Source organism: Thalassophryne amazonica, chromosome 1, assembly GCF_902500255.1.
Source record: "Thalassophryne amazonica chromosome 1, fThaAma1.1, whole genome shotgun sequence".
Taxonomy (NCBI): Eukaryota; Metazoa; Chordata; class Actinopteri; order Batrachoidiformes; family Batrachoididae; genus Thalassophryne; species Thalassophryne amazonica.
The window spans coordinates 676841-693320 of record NC_047103.1 but is presented as its reverse complement, the minus strand read 5'-3'; the positions used below and the strand labels follow the sequence as shown (position 1 = coordinate 693320).

The 16480-nt window shown below is 43.8% G+C and overlaps 1 long non-coding RNA gene across 1 annotated transcript in view; it reads right to left on the bottom strand.

The window, feature by feature from the left end:
• Positions 1 to 1845: 1845 nt before the first annotated feature.
• The window catches only part of LOC117518910, a 30261-nt gene continuing 15626 nt past the window's right edge, over positions 1846 to 16480 (bottom strand). Inside the window, exons 2-5 of the long non-coding RNA XR_004563115.1 lie at positions 6740 to 6927; positions 5397 to 5497; positions 4022 to 4026; positions 1846 to 1857 (exon numbers count right to left, since the gene is read on the bottom strand). This is a non-coding gene — a long non-coding RNA (uncharacterized LOC117518910). The remainder of the gene's footprint in view (positions 1858 to 4021; positions 4027 to 5396; positions 5498 to 6739; positions 6928 to 16480) is intronic.

Genomic DNA, 16480 nt, shown 5'->3' with positions numbered 1-16480 from the left:
GAGACCGAGACGGACGCACTTTTCTCCTCTCCCTCCCTCCTTATCTTTCCTGCTTCTGTGGCGTGTTGTCTGTGAGGTTGCAGCTTTGCTCTTCTGGAAACGACAAATATGGATCTGTTAAAGTGGTCTCTGAACGCAATTGACACTATTTTTTCTACAAGACATTCGGGAGCGGAGGACCCGACCTGTCCTGCTGGGACGCATGTGATGGGTTACGTGATGGACTCGTGGAGGAGATGGCAGGTCATGTGCCTTTACATGCTTTCTGTGGAGGACGTCGAAGATGTGTACATATTCGGCTTGGTGGTGACCGGCTTTCTGATGTGTGGTGCAGGCACTCTGCTGGTTTACCGGAAAATCAAGAAAGTGGAAGCAGCTTTGATTGGTCGTTCCAGGCTGCCCTATATGATTGATTCGATTGGGAAGGCAGTGGCTGCACAGTCGGCGGGGGTTAACCGCACGTTGGAAGACATCTCGAGCAAGATCGCAGCCCTGGAAACCCGCTATGACCGTCTGTGAAGACCACATTCTACATTCAGATGCATTGAGAGCCACTCTGTTCTCAGAACTGTGGAATCTTTCAGGTGTCTGTTAATCTGGCTATTCATTTGGCTTCCCCAAATACAGCTGCACTTCAAGGTTGCTGTGATAAAAAAACCTCCTCAGAAGATCAACACTTAAGCCTCGCTCCCTGGTCTTCCCCCCTCCCCTCAGCTTCTCCAGCCCTGACGTGAACTGTGTTAGAACTGTCCAGGACTTCTCAGACTGCGCAGGGCTGTTCCCTCCCCCCTCCAGACTGTCGGACAAGGCTGTTGACGGCGCCGAACAGGCTGCCTTCCGGAGTGTTCTGATAAACTGGTCCTTTCAAATCTCGGTTGTCGTCCTGTGTCCTTGTTTTGTCTCTGTAATTATTGTTTTTTGTGCTGATGGGATTTTTTTTTCCTCATTGCCGCTGTGTAATGCAGCGGCTATGAGGGTTTTTTTTTTCTTCTCCTTTTCCCTCGTGTTTTGCTTTCATATATATGTTTTATGTACCGGGCCGGCCTATGTGTTGTGTGTTGTGTGTTGTTTGTTATGGGTCGGTGTTGGTTTGCTCAGCCCTGCTGTTGACCAAGGCAGGGATGTACATCTGGAGCTGGTCCCCGGGCGCCTAATGGCAACTTCTGCTCCTACTGGCAAATAGGATGGGTTAAATGCAGTAGCCACATTTCATTGTGCAGGGAAGATGTTCTTCTGTTCTGTGCATATGACAATAAAATTTCTTTGAATCTTTGAATAACACCTACTTGCCTTATTTGAACAAGAACTGGACTGATTTGGCAATGATCTGGTGGAACCTTACGTGCCGGCCCAGGCTTTGCGGTCGCAGGATGCGGGACTTCTTTGTCTTCCCAGGGTGAAGAAGTAGTCTGTGGGTCAAAGAGCTTTTTCTCATCATGCACCCACCCTGTGGAACTGTCTTCCTGTGACTGTGAGGCAGTCAGAGTCTATGGACATTTTTAAGTCAAGACTGAAAACCCATTTCTATTCTCTTATTTATGAATAGTTTTTATTTTTGATCTCTTTTATTCTTTTACTTCTGTTTTTATTTATGTATTTGAATTTTTGATTCATTTTTATTTATTTAATTTTTATATTGAATTGTTCTGTGTGAGGTGCCTTGAGATGGCTTTTGTTGTGATTTGGCACATTATAAGATGATTAAATTAAACTGATTAAATTTGTCAAACCTGCTGTTTTAAATGAAAAACTGAATAAATTTCACTTTCCTTTCACTGATGCTGTGCCTCTCTCCCTTTTACAGCCTTTCAGCTGTAAAATAAACCAAATTTCTGAATGTATCATACAGAAGGACCTCTGGATTGTCTATTTTTCATGGCGACTTTTTTTTTCCTTCAGCACAGAGCAGAGTCGTCGTTTCCAGCTGCTCCTGTTCATAGCTCTCTGATCTCTGTTGGTTGTGATTTGATATGAAAAAAATGACAAATATTAGTTTAATTATTGGTTTAAAATTGCAAAACTATGACTCTATAAGCTTGAAATACGATTGAATTGGTACATTTTCAGCAACATTTCAGTTCATTTTTCAGATTTTCTGTGCTGGGCGGCACAGGCAATCAGATGCAGAGAGTGTGGACGTTTGCAGTACGGGGCGGGGCCACAGGGCACCGCCCACTGAGGCTGGAACCCTGAAGAGAAGTATTAAGCCGTGTTCACACCGGACGCGATCTGACGCTACAAATTCACGTGGGTTGCCAGGCGACGGACGCGCCTCCTTCGCCTGGTGTGTCGCTCTGCTTGGGTGGACTTTCGCTGCGAAAATTCGCCCCGGTGCGTCATCAAATAGGAGGAGCTTCCATTCCGCTCGCCGGCTCCGGTTGTCAGTCAAGTTAACATGATGGACCTTGATCACACGGAGCGAGTTGTTGTGAAAAGCTCCCAATACAGAGAGTATCATTATTTGCTGCAGGAGCTGTGTCTGGATGACGGCTGCTTTCAGCGGTCCTTCCACCTCTGCGGGACCCAGTTTGAGGACCAACTGTCCTGTTCATGTGCGCACATGTAAATAATAAAAAAAAAGAAAGAAACTCCGCTGCTTGCTGTAGCTCGCTCTTCCCCCAAAAAACTCTGTCATAATTGTGTTTAGAAACCAGTCACCATTTGCTTTATTATACAGGTGTGTAGTTAATAAGTAAAATAATCTCCAGGACGATTCGCGCTCACGTAAAATAAAAATAAAAAGAAACTCCGCTCCCCGCTGCTGTGGTGCTGCTGTTCGCTCCAAAAACTCTGTCATGATTGTGAAATAAAGGACAAAAGAGACATAAGTCCTGCTCACAGGCTGCTACCAGAGACAGGACATAGGGTTGCCAACCGTCCCTTGAAAAATGGAATCGTCCCTTATTTGGAAATAAAAGTGTGCGTTCCGTATTGACCTGAAACGGGACGCAGTTTGTCCCATATTTCTGTGAGAATCAAAAAGTCTGTAAAATGTCAATGGAATTGACTGGCGCTTTATATGGAAACTTACGGTAAATTTGATCCCAGCCTCTCTCCTGCTTTTCACCAATGAGCTGACAGACACGAGTTGACAATACAGAATCACTCTTATCTCACTGGTCGAGGGACATCTGCTCGCAAGAAGATACCGACGTCATGAGCCGACGACGGTCGCTGGACGACAATAACAAAGCAGCATGGCTGATATCTAATCGATACAGACACCGACACTGCAGATATGCCTACGGACAGCAATGTCTGTAACGTCGTTACTCCTCCTAAAAAAACAAAAAACAAAAAACAAAACAAAAAAGAATGCAAAAATACAGGGGCGAATGAGAAAAGGAAAATGGCTGGGTGGAAAAGGTGCGCGACAACAGCTATAAGTATTGTAAGTATTGTTTACTTTTCAAACTTTATTTTTTGCACTTTTTATTACACTAAATATGTAAATGTGCACTGTTACATTGTTTTGGATGATGCAAATTTTCTGTTGTTTTGTTGTTAAGCACTACAGAGAGATTTTTATTTTATGCTTTGAAGCAGGACAGAATGCTCATTTTGAAATTGTGAGTGAAAATTTATTTTGCACTAAAAATAAATTGCTAAATAATAATTTCCACGTGTTCATATCAGAACAAATGCATGTATGCATCTACTTAAATTCAGGGTCAAGTCAACAGTCAAATGGTTAAAAATCATTTCACACAGATGCTGGGAAGGGTGAAGGCAATGGTCGGTCGGCCCTGGCGGTGAGGTGTCCCTTATTTATTTTTCAGAGAGTTGGCAACCCTAACAGGACATGTTCACATCTTCAGTCAAACTCCAGACATCTCCACGTCACTACATATTCAGTCCCTGATTGGTCATCGCGACGAGACGAAAAAGTTCAGATTTCTGAACTTGGGGAGGAGGGCAACACGACGTGACGCGACGCAATATCGCGCCACAAACGCGCAAAATGCTCAAAATCACTTCACTCGCATCCATTGCGTCGCGCTGCGTGGTTTGGCACCAAAACGCGTCCTTACATAGGGATTACATGGCAACCTGTGGCTGCAGTCGCTCGTGTCACGCCCGGTCGACCTAGCTAACGCAAGCTAACCACTAGCAAAAATGCTGGCAACTCCTAAGATTTCCACAAGAGGAAAATAATGAGCTAAAATTCACAGCAGTTACACTGAAAAACTAACAAATATTTCACGGATAAAAACTGTAATGAAAGTAACCGGGGGGGTGTCGACCTAGCTAACACAATCTAAGCGCTAGCTAAAGCTAAGTGCTAGTGATTTACAACAGGATGACTGTAAGTTAAATAAGATTCACAATAGATGCACAAAACCAAAAGAAGGGTTAAACAGAAAAAAGAAATGAATACAGCTGTCTAGAGATTAGAAATGTGTCACAACAGCAAAGTTGCCATAAGGACATATTCTGAAAATAAAGTGATGAAACTTTGATTTGTCGGTGTGTGTTAGTTCCAAAGCCTCAGTCTGGTGGTCACTAAGGCCACTGCCGCTTATTTATTAAATAATCACAAATACATCATTTATCAGAACATAAGTAAACTCACATTTTCATTTTGTTGTTTTGAATCTCTTCATCTCATCATTTTTCTGATTGTGCTCATTTTGGCACCAGGAGAAATGTAATGTCCTCGAGTTGTGGGATAAACATGTTCAGAAGCTTTAATTAAAATTCTGACTTTTAATCCTGGTCACATTAAATAGTTGAAGGAGTGCTATGAATTACTACAGAAAGCTGTAAATGTTAGACTAATGGTTTGTCACTTATATTACTTAACCAAGTTCATTTTTTGCTGAAAAATGTTATGATTTAATTGTGTGACTTACTTAAATGAAGAGTTTCACATTCACTGTATGACGTCAGAACAAAACCCTATACTCAACTTTGATGCTTCTATTGTTTGACAGAAATCCTTTCGTTGTCAAAGGAAAGTTTCTCATAATGACCAAATATGGTCATGCCAGAAGGGGGCAGGGTCAGTACAGGGAGAAAATATTACTCAAAGGTCAAGGCTGGAAATGCCATCATATGGACCAGGAAGTAAGCAGGACAGGAAATGTCCAAATGTAGTAACAAGCCTGGAAGTAAGCGGAGTCAGAAGTACCAAATATGGTCTGTGGGATGGTGGGTCAGGGTCAGGTTTAGGGTCAGGGTTAGGGTTAGGGTCAGGGTTAGGGTTAGGGTCAGGGTTACGCTGGACCAGAAGTGTCATACACACAGACAGAAAAGGAGACTTCAGGGGTGGGTCGGGCTCAGTGCTGACTGGCTGTGATGTCATCCAAACTTTGATAGGTGTCTTGGTCTGTTCTCTGCCTTGTTTCAAGAGGTGGACAATCAGTACATAATAACAATGCTGAAGGACAACCGACCGATACCTTTGCTGATGAACAGCATTCAACAGGGACACGACACGCTGTTGGCACTGATTAATGGACAGAAGAACCTCAGCTTCAAGCTTCTGCCAGCAGTCCTGAAAGTACATTTCAGAACATATTTATTGAGTAAACACAAAATTACTGATAATCAGTAATAACATCTTCCTTATTTACTAAATCTTATATGTTTCTTTCATGTAGTATTATTTTATGGCAGATAATATATAAATAAAACCTGATCTTTCAATGAAAATATTCTTTCCGCTGCACGCAAACATTCATTATCTGTTTTATATGACACCTAAATAGATCTGTCTAATTTTAAGTTTAATATAAATATGATGCAGGTCTTTCTTCTGGGAAGAGGAAGAATCAGAATCACCTTTATTCACCAAGGATCTTTAAAGAATACAAGGAATTTGGCTCCAGCTTGAACCGTACTCTCTCTGTACGAGCATACACTAAACACTAAATAATTCACAATAAAAGTCTGCAAATAAAAAAATAACGTGCAATAAAAATGTGTGCAAATGAGAAACAGACAAACAGATTGAAGTTGTACATGAGGTATATGAATGAGTGAGTTTTTTGTCAGGTAAAGTTGTTCATCAGTCTGATGACCTGTGGACAGAAACTGTTCCTGTGTCTGGTTGTTCTGACGTACAGAGCTCTGTAACGTCAACCAGAGGGGAGGAGTTTAAACAGGGTGTGTCCAGGGTGGGAGGGATGTGCAGAGATGTTACCAGCTGGCTTCCTGGTCCTGGACCAGTATAAGTCCTGGATGGAGGGCAGGCTGGCTCCGATTATTTTTTCTGCAGACCTGACAGCTGGTTGAAGTGTGTGCCTGTCATGTTTGGAGGCAGAAGTGGGACAGAGATGGCTCTGTGTCCACCTAGCATTCAACTCTGACCCTCCTTCAGCACCTCAAGCCGCTCTGAGGACCTCAGCGGTGCATAGAACTACACATCTGCTTTGCTATATCCAATGAAAAATCACAATAGGAACTCGTTCATGTCATCATCTGACAGCATCTTACAGCTGCTAAAGATGTCCCCACAAACCACACTACTGGATTTCACTTCCTTGTGTCATGGACACATTTTTTACGAAGAGCTAATGACGTTCAATAGAGCAATGGAACAAGAATGTAGAGTACACAATACAATACATTCATACATACAATACTACAAATAATAAATGTCACATGATATACAATCCACCAATCAAACCACAAGGATCTATTTAGGTGTCAAATTCACTATGACTCATGTCTAGTTTTGTTAAAACCTATGGTACTTTTGGAATACATTATGTTGTTGAAAAGATCGAATACTGACCGTAAAGTGTTGTTCCAGCTGAGTTTGGAAGGTTTTGAAGGCAGCTGTGATGTCAGATGTCAGTTCTATCTTTGACTCCGCCCCAGAGTCTCTGCCATCACTCATAGGCTCCTTTCCCTCAAGTTTAGACTCCACCCATTCATTCAATGATGTGTCTCCTTTGACAGGGGGCTCCTTCTCGTCAGGGTCTGTTCACATTGTGAGATAAAACAGAATTTTTGAAATTTGCCATAAAGAAATCTGATAGAATTGATGGGCTCACATTGGAAACATGATCCCACAGGTCAAGATATTCACATTTTGTTTATCCCCCCCCCCCCCCCCCTTCACAAAATGCACCATGTTCCTCAATGCTTTGGAACATAAATACTGAACGTTAAGATATTCAAATTTTTTTGAGATACAACCCCAATTCCAATGAAGTTGGGACGTTGTGTAAAATGTAAATAAAAACAGAATACAATGATTTGCAAATCTTATTCAACCTATATTCAATTGAATACACCACAAAGACAAGATATTTAAGCTCAGTGGGTAGAGCGAGCTGTCTTATGAGCAAATGGTTGGCGGTTTGAATCTGGCTCCCAACCAGTCAAAAATCTGCATGTTGTCGTTGTGTCCTTCAGCAAGACACATAACCCACCTTGCCTGTGTAAGAATGAGGGGGTGGCTGGAGGGGCCACAGGAGCAGAACAGCAGCCATGCCTCCGACAGTTTGACCCAGGGCAGCTGTGGCTGTACTAGTAGTTTACCACCATCAATGTGTGAATGAATAATGCAACTTGAAAAGTGCTCTATAAAATCAAGTCATTATGATTATATGTTCCAACACACACACACTAAAAAAAGACTGCAAAATGTTCACATGTATGCAAACTGTGACACATGCTTAGGAACATACTGGAGAGAGTTAAAATGCGAGTGGAAGCATTACACATCCACTGCAGAAAAAATTTAAAGAACCATTTTGAAAACACAGCAGATCTCAACGGGGAAAAACATCATGCTGGATATCTTTCCTGATGTGGACTGGATAATGAGTTAGGAACAAAAGGATGTCACATCATTTGATGGAAATGAAAACTGTCAACCTACAGAGGGCTGAATAGACCATTTCCTGCACAATCTGGTCCAGGAGCTAAGTAATGCCCTGCTCAAAGTAATCTAAAACATCTTGTGCTGTAAAAGGACACTTACAGGTGGTTGTCCATGAATAAGTGTTGCCCCCGTGTTGAAGAAGAACTTTGAGTTATGCTTGTTTTCGTTGATCAAATCAGAGTAGTAAGTCCGCTTTGTAGCCAGTAGTGCATGATTATAGTCTAAGATAGCATCACGCCACCAAGGTGGAATACTTCTAATTTTGAACTACGCCATTTCCGTTCTAGACCTCTTGCTTTATGCTTGAGGTCACGCAGATAATCAGTGAACCAAGTTTTTTCTATTCTATTCTAACTAGGTGGCTGGAACAATTTTGAAGACAGCAAGGCTTTAGCTTTACTGAAAACTGGCCTTCATTCTGGGGCCACTGTGGCTTGCTGATACCGGATGGCCTCCACCCTACTGGGGAAGGCGTCACCATCTTGTCTGCGAACATAGATAGAGCTCTACAGGGAGGTTAACATTAGGAATTTACAGCAGGCCACGGAGCAGGTGATTAGAGACCCAGCAAGGCTTATGTCAAAGGTGGATGTGGAATCCATTAGCTTAGCAGGGAAATTAGTGCAGAAAATCCACTATGGTGATAGTGCAGTTTATCTGCCAGAGAGGGAAATTCAACAAGTTGAGACTGTGGCCTGCTTCCTTAGATGTGTCCATAAAAATCATAGAGGGATATGCTTTGCAAACATAGTACCTATTACTACATTGGATGATGGTGAAATTGAGGATGGCCAAATGGTTGTTCCAGCAATAGTAAAGATTTTGTGTCTGCTACTTACAACGCACGTGGAATGTCTCAAACCTAAACCTACTTCTAGGCATCTTATATATGCTACTCTGGAACCACCCCTAAACCCAAACAGTTCAACTGTCAACCCCACTGAGGTCCTTAGTCTGGGTGTCATTAACATAAGTTCACTATCCTGAAAATCATTGTTGGCCAAAGAGGGGAGGTGATGGTCAAGTGGTTAAGGTGTTTGGCTTGAGACCAGAAGATCCTTGGTTCAAATCTGCGCCTGACTAGAAAATCACTAAGGGCCCTTGGGCAAGGTCTTTAATCCCCTATTGCTCCCGGTGTGTAGTGACAGCACCCTGACATCTGGGTGAATGTGAGGCATAAATGTAAAGTGCTTTGAGCGTCTGATGCAGATGGAAAAGTGCTATGTAATTGTAGTCCATTGACTATTTACCATTTATTTGGACATGGTTGAGTTTGTAGTCTGACTCTTTGAGGCTGTGGATAGGTGTCTTTTATACAGATACCAAATTCCAACAGGTGCCATTAATACAGAATACAGGTAACAGGTGGAGGACAGAAGAGCTTCTTAAAGAAGAAGGTGCAGGTCTGTGAGAGCCAGAAATCTTGCTTGGTTGTGGGTGACCAAATACTTATTTTCCACCATGGTTTACAATTAAATTCTTTAAAACTCCTACAATGTGATTTCCTGGATTTTTTTTTTTCTCATTTTGTCTCTCATAGTTGAAGTGTACCTATGATGAAAATTACAGACCTCTCTCATCTTTGTAAGTAGGAGAACTTGCACAATCAGAGACTGACTAAATACTTTTGTACCTCACTGTAGCACCACCTGGGCACATATTGTGGGGCTTTTGGATTGCCTTTCAATACTATGCAGATGATACTCAGTTATACATGCCGATAACTGCTGGTAATCTCATCCACATAAAATCCTTAGAAGATTGCCTTGCATCAGTGAGAAGCTGGATGTCCAGAAACTTCCTACTTTAAACTCTGAAAAGACTGAAATGATGGTTCTTGGTCCATTGAGACATCGGCATCAATTTGACCAGTTAAAGCTTAGCCTAGGCTCGTGTGTCATACATCACACTGACAAAGTGAGGAACCTTGGGGTAATTTTTGATCCTTCGTTGTCCTTTGACCTCCACATTAGAAATATTTCGAGGACTGCTTTCTTCCACCTGCGAAATATAGCGAAGATTCGTCCCATCCTGTCAATGGCTGATGCTGAGACCCTGATCCATGTGTTTGTCTCTTCTACATTGGACTACTGCAATGTTCTATTTTCTGGTTTACCGCAGTCCAGCATTAGGGCTCTCCAACTGGTTCAAAATGCTGCAGCCAGACTTTTGACACGAAGCAGAAAGTTTGACCACATTACACCCATTTTGGTGTCTCTTCACGGGCTTCCTGTCCCAGTGACATCAGATTTTAAGGTTCTGCTACTGGCCTATAAAACTGTTCAGGGACTGGCACCTCCTTCTCTAGCTGACCTAATTAAACCCTATGTACTGACCCGGGCTTTACATTCTCAGGGTGCAGGACTACTTTGTGTCCCTAGGGTGAATAAGAAGTCTGTGGGTCACAGAGCTTTCTCTTATCGTGCCCCTGTTCTGTGGAATGATCTCCCTGCGTCAATAAAACAGTCAGATTCTGTGGAGACTAGAGCACCAGGGTCTAGTATTGAAGCATTCACCGACTGTTTTACTCTTTTAATTCATTTTTATTAGTAAACGGAGTGTGCCGTGGCCTCAACTTTATCTAAATTCAGGGCCTTTTAGTGAAGTTTAGGGCTAGTAACTGGATTATCATCACATTTAGACAAAGTTCTACCTGGTATACTGGCATTTTTTCATTTCATTTAACCTTTACTTAAGCAGATAAGAAAAAACCCACTGAGATCAAGACCTCTTTCGAAGGGCGGACACACGCCAACAAGGCAAAGCAATAAAAAAACAATAATAAAAACAACAGATCCACCATAAAATACAACACAAGCATCTAACCTATGGACACAATAACTATTTTAAATAACAATGCAAGCTCAAGCACAATAAAACTCATGGTCTAAGATAGGGGTGGGAGAAAAAAAAAATCGATTAACATAAGCTTCTCAATTTTTTTGTTTTACAATTTTGAAATCAATTTTTAACAAAAATATTGATTTTGATTTTTTTTTTTATATGAATGCTTCATTTCAGATCGAGGTAGTGTTACTGTACAAAACACAGTGAGCACGACTGGTCAAGTATGACGTCAACCATGCAAGGGCACTCCCAGTAATCCCAAAATGATTTTCCAGCCTATCAAGTAGAATATGATGATGCACGGTATCAAACGCAGCACTGAGATCTAACAGCACCAGAACCGTAGTGGTGTCCGAATCCACTGCAAGCAGAAGATCATTCACCACTTTAGTGAGAGCCGTCTCTGTGGAATGATATTTTCTAAAAGCAGACTGCAGTGGCTCAAAGAGATTATTCTCAGTAAGATGGTCTACAAGCTGCCGTGACACCACTTTTTCCAGAATTTTAAAGCAAAATGATAGATTTGATATCAGCCGACAGTTTTTCAATACACTAGCGTCAAGATTAGATTTCTTAAGTAATGATTTAATCACTGCAGATTTGAAACAATTAGGAACAGATCCAGAAGTTAAAGAAAGATTAATCATTTCCAGCACAGTCGGCCCAAGAGTGGGCCACAGGTCCTTAAACAGTTTTGTTGGTATAGGATCAAATAAACAGGTTGTGCTTTTTGTTGACCTTATGAGTTTCGTCAGTATGCCTAGTGAGATACTATCAAATTCTGTTTGATACTGAATTATTGCTATGAAAACCTCAAAGAAGAGAATACCCCCAGGGTCTGCGAGAGCGGGGGCGGAAGATGACCCACCACAGAGGGATAACGCGGTGACCGACCAAGGAACGGAACAGATAATGAATAGATCAATCAGCACCGCAACAGATGGACCATCAACGCTGGCAGGACAAAAACTGCAGAACTGCATTTGTGGCTGGACAAAATTAACAACAGCGAGGGCCCTAAAAATCCATCAAGGCTTAAATAAATGCCTCAGCAAGCTCAGCAAGGGGTCTCACATTGACCAATACTTCTTAAGAAGACGGCCAAATCAGTCGAGTGAAGCCTGGAGGCAGGAGAACCCCCACAGTCCTCAGGGTATCAGCACCTCAGCTGAAGCTCAGCATCACATAGACCCTCCAGCAGTCTCCAGTCTGGAGACTAGCCAGGAACAGCCAGCAGCAGCCTCCAGTTTAGAGTCCAGCCATCTACAGCCAACACCAGTCCCCAACCTGGAGTTGGGCCTGCAATACCTAGCAACGGTTTCCAGCTCAGAGCCCATACAGCCAACACCAGCTCCGAGCTCAGCACCTAGCCATCCGCTGCCAGCAACAGAAAGGAAGATGGAAGGAAGGAAACCTCAGATCCTGTGGCCCAAATCCAGCCAGAAGAAAGAGTGGGAGACCATCGACTTAGACCTCATCCTCCTATTAGAACAACAGAAGGGTCCTGTCGAAAGAAAATTGCAAAACATGGGATCCATCATATACAGCTATGGGGCTGAGAGGTTTGGGATAAAAGAGAAAACCCGAAGGCAGCAAAAAGGCCCTCTAAGTCAGCCAAAGTCCAGGAGGCAGCGGGAAATCGACAGGTTTGTGAAGGAAAGAAGGCAACTGAGAAAGCAGTGGAAGAGGGCTACAGAGAAGGAAAGTCGGACTAGATGATCTGCAGGCGGAAATAAAGCAGCGATTGATGAAGCTGCGAAGATCAGAGCACCTCAGGCGACAACGTAAGTGGAAAGAACGGACAAGGACCCGCTTCTACAGCAATCCCTATAGCTTTGTTAAAGGCCTTTTTGAGCAAGAAAAGAGTGGGAGCCTCAAAGTGCCCATAAAAGACCTGGAAGAGCATTTGAAGAAGACCTACTCTGATGATCAGAGGCATGAGCCAGTCGCTATCCCGAATGACATGCCACCAATTCATGCTCCTGAGCATCAAATGGATGTAAGGCCTCCCACATGGAGCGAGGTGGAGAAGACAGTGAAGCAGGCAAGATCAGCATCAGCACCAGGGCCCAATGGTATTCCATATAGGTTTTATAAGAACACCTTGAGTGTCCTTAGATACCTCTGGAAACTGATGACGGTGGCTTGGCAGAAGGGAGTGATACCAAAAGCATGGAGAAGATCGGGAGGTATACTAATCCCCAAAGAAAATGAGTCATCAACCATCAGCCAGTTTCGTCAGATCAGCCTGCTGAATGTAGAAGGAAAGCTCTTCTTCAGTGTCCTGGCCCAAAGGCTCTCGACTTTCTTGCTGAGAAACAACTTTGTCGATACATCAGTGCAGAAGGCCGGCATTCAGGGCTTCTCAGGATGTCTGGAGCACGGCAATATCATCTGGCACCAGATACAAACTGCCAAAAAGGAACGGAGAGACCTGCACGTGGTTTTCTTAGACCTTGCGAACGCCTTTGGGTCAGTCCCTCACAAGATCTTGTGGACGGCCTTCAACTATTTTGGCGTACCAAATCAGATCACAGAGTTGGTCAAGAGCTACTTTCAGGATCTCCAGTTCTGAGTAACATCTGAGAACAGCACCACTGCTTGGCAGAATCTGGAGGTAGGCGTCATGGCAGGCTGTACAATTTCTCCTCTGGCATTCGTCATGGCAATGGAGCTGATCATACAGGCATCTCGTTGGGTAGTGGGACGAGAGAGGACCAATAATGGCCTGCGTCTTCCACCAATCAGAGCCTACATGGATGATATGACCATCATCACAACAACAAAACCATGCACTAGGCGCCTGCTTCAGAAACTCCAAGAAAACATCCAGTGGGCAAGAATGGAGTTTAAGCCAAGCAAGTCATGCAGCATCTCCATTGTCAAAGGCCAACTGACAGGTGAGCAGTTCTACATCAGTGATGAGCTAATTCCAACAATCTTGGAAAAGCCCATCAAGAGCCTTGGACGATGGTACAACGCAGACCTTAAAGACACCTGGCAGCTTGAGCAACTACGGCAGGATACAGCTAACGGCCTTGGGCAAATCAACAACACTGCACTACCGGGAAAACTGAAGCTCTGGTGTTACCAGTTTGGGCTGTTTCCAAGACTCTTGTGGCCATTGACCATGTATGAGGTTTCGGTTAGCCATGCCAGTCGACTGGAGAGACTAGTGAACTCTTATGTGTGAAAGTGGCTTGGGCTTCCCAAATGCCTCAGCAGTGTTGGTCTCTACAGCGACGGAGCTCTGTCATTGTCAATTTCTAGTCTGGCTAAAGAGTTCAAGTGTGCCAAGGTGAGGCTGAACATGTCCCTCACTGACTCCCGGGACCCGGTGGTGAGAGGCATCGCTCTTACCCTAGCAACAGGGAGGAAGTGGACTCCAGCCACAGCAGTACTGCAGGCTAAATTTGCTCTTTTCCATCATGATGTAGTGGGCTATGTCCAACAAGGCAGAGGAGGCTTTGGCCTTGGAGCTATAAGATGTCTGTGGCAAAAGGCATCTGCAACGAAACGTTGATCCATGGTGATAGAGGAGGTGCGCTGACAGGAGGAAGCAGCCAGATGCTCCATAGCCATAGCACAAGCTAAACAGGGTCGCTGGACGAGGTGGGAGGGTGCAGAGAAGAGGAAACTCACATGGAGCGACCTCTGGGACATGGAAGCTAATAGGCTGAGCTTTATCATCCGAGCTACATATATATGATGTGCTGCCCTCTCCCACAAATCTGCAGCTATGGCTTGGAAAGGATCCATCTTGCCCCCTGTGCACAACCCCTGCAACACTCAGGCACATTGTGGTTGGCTGTAGGACCAGCCTCACTCATGGCAGATACACGTGGAGACACAATCAGGTCCTCAGATCTCTAGCCGATAAAATCGAGTGTAAAAGGGTATCCATCAATGCCCAACCTGTCAACAACCAGGATGTGAGCCGACAACCTCTATCGTTTGTCCGGGAGGGGGACAAACCAAGAGTTAGCCCCTAAAAACCCAGATTTGACCCCAATGAGTGCAGCCAGGGACTGGCAGATGCGAGTCGATCTAGATCAGAAGCTCATTTTTCCCCTGGAGATCGCAACAACCACTCTGCGACCAGATCTTGTCCTCTGGTCTAATTCCTGCCGGCTCGCCTACATCATAGAACTCACAGTTCCTTGGGAGGACGCTTTCGAAGAAGCGTACGAGTGTAAGAAGCTGAGCTACTCCAACTTAGCAGCCGAGGCAGAGGACAGAGGATGGAAAATAAGGGTGCGCCCGGTGGAGGTGGGGTGTAGAGGCTTCCTAGCCAGAACTGTAAAGCTCCTTAGGGAGCTCGGAATCAGGGGCCAGAAGCACAGACAAGCCATCAAGGAGCTGGCCAACACTGCAGAGAGGACGAGTCATTGGCTGTGGTTGAAAAAGAGTGACCCCACCTGGGCTGCTAAGGCAAACATGTAACAAGAGGACACACACCCGGGGTTGATCAACCTGTGGTGGGCCTGCCTAAGCAGAGGGTGTCTTGTGATAAATGGCCGAAACACCCTGTGATGCTGAGGCACACAACTGATGATGTGTCCCGCTGGGAAAGCCTTTTAGCAGCCATTCACCAAGAAGTCCTGAAGTAAAAGCGGTGCAAACATCAGGGATTACAACATCTAGTCCTTATAATGAATCTATAAATCTAAGTAATACCTCAGTAATAGCGCTCACCTCACTAGTAGGGTGTAGTGGTTGGGGCATACGGGGATATGTTTAACCTAATGTCTTCTATTTTCTTCTCAAAGATCCAGGAAATCTTGTGCTGTAAAAGGAGAGCGACTGGTGGTTGTCCATGAATAAGTGTTGCCACCGTGTCAAACAAGAACTTTGAATTATGCTTGTTTTTGTTGATCAAATCAGAGTAATAGGTTCGCTTTGTAGCCAGCAGTGCATGCTTAGTCTAAGATAGCATCACACCACGCAAGGTGGAATACTTCAAATTTTGAACTAAGCCATTTCCATTCTAGACCTCTAGCCTTATACTTGAAGTCACGCAGGTGATCACTGAACCAAAGTGACTGTGTTTTGGGGGGCATGGTTTTAGCAAAGGTGGCACAATCATGTCGAGTGTAGTTTTGAGCACTGAGTTTAAACTATTCACAAGACTGTCTACTGATTGGGTATTTGCCAAATTTGAAGCTAAGACATCAGGCAGTCTAGCTTCGAGTTCAGTCTTAGTTGAGGAGTTGATGCATCGCCGTACTGATATATAAGGTTGTTGTTCCACTAAACACGGCAGCAAAACTGTAAACTTAATAAATGAGTGATTAGAGACCACTGATGTAAGAAGCATGATGTCAATATTCATGACAGCAATACCATGTGTGAGAACCAAATCAAGGGTATTTCCACTAATGTACGTCGAAGCCCGAATACATTGCCGAAATCCTGATGCAGCCACAATTGTCATAAATGGTTTGCAGAGGGGATCAGAAGGCTTTTTTATATCAACGTTAAAGTCACCAATGATTAGAATGTTATCTGTGCTAGTTGACAAGTTAGAGAATGAACGCACCAAATTCATCTAAGAATTCAAAATATGCGCCAGGAGGCCTATATACAGTGACAAAGTAATATGGCTGATTTTTATTCTTTTGACCTTGGCAATGCGTAATATCCTGAGCAGAGTGAAGATCAGATGCTGGAACGAGTTATATAAGATGAGATAATCTTTACTGATCTCACAGAGGAGAAATTCACGTTACGTCAGCTCTTAAAAAACACACAAGATGGGTGCAAGTAGAGGAAAACGTTCATCAAACAGCGTGTGCA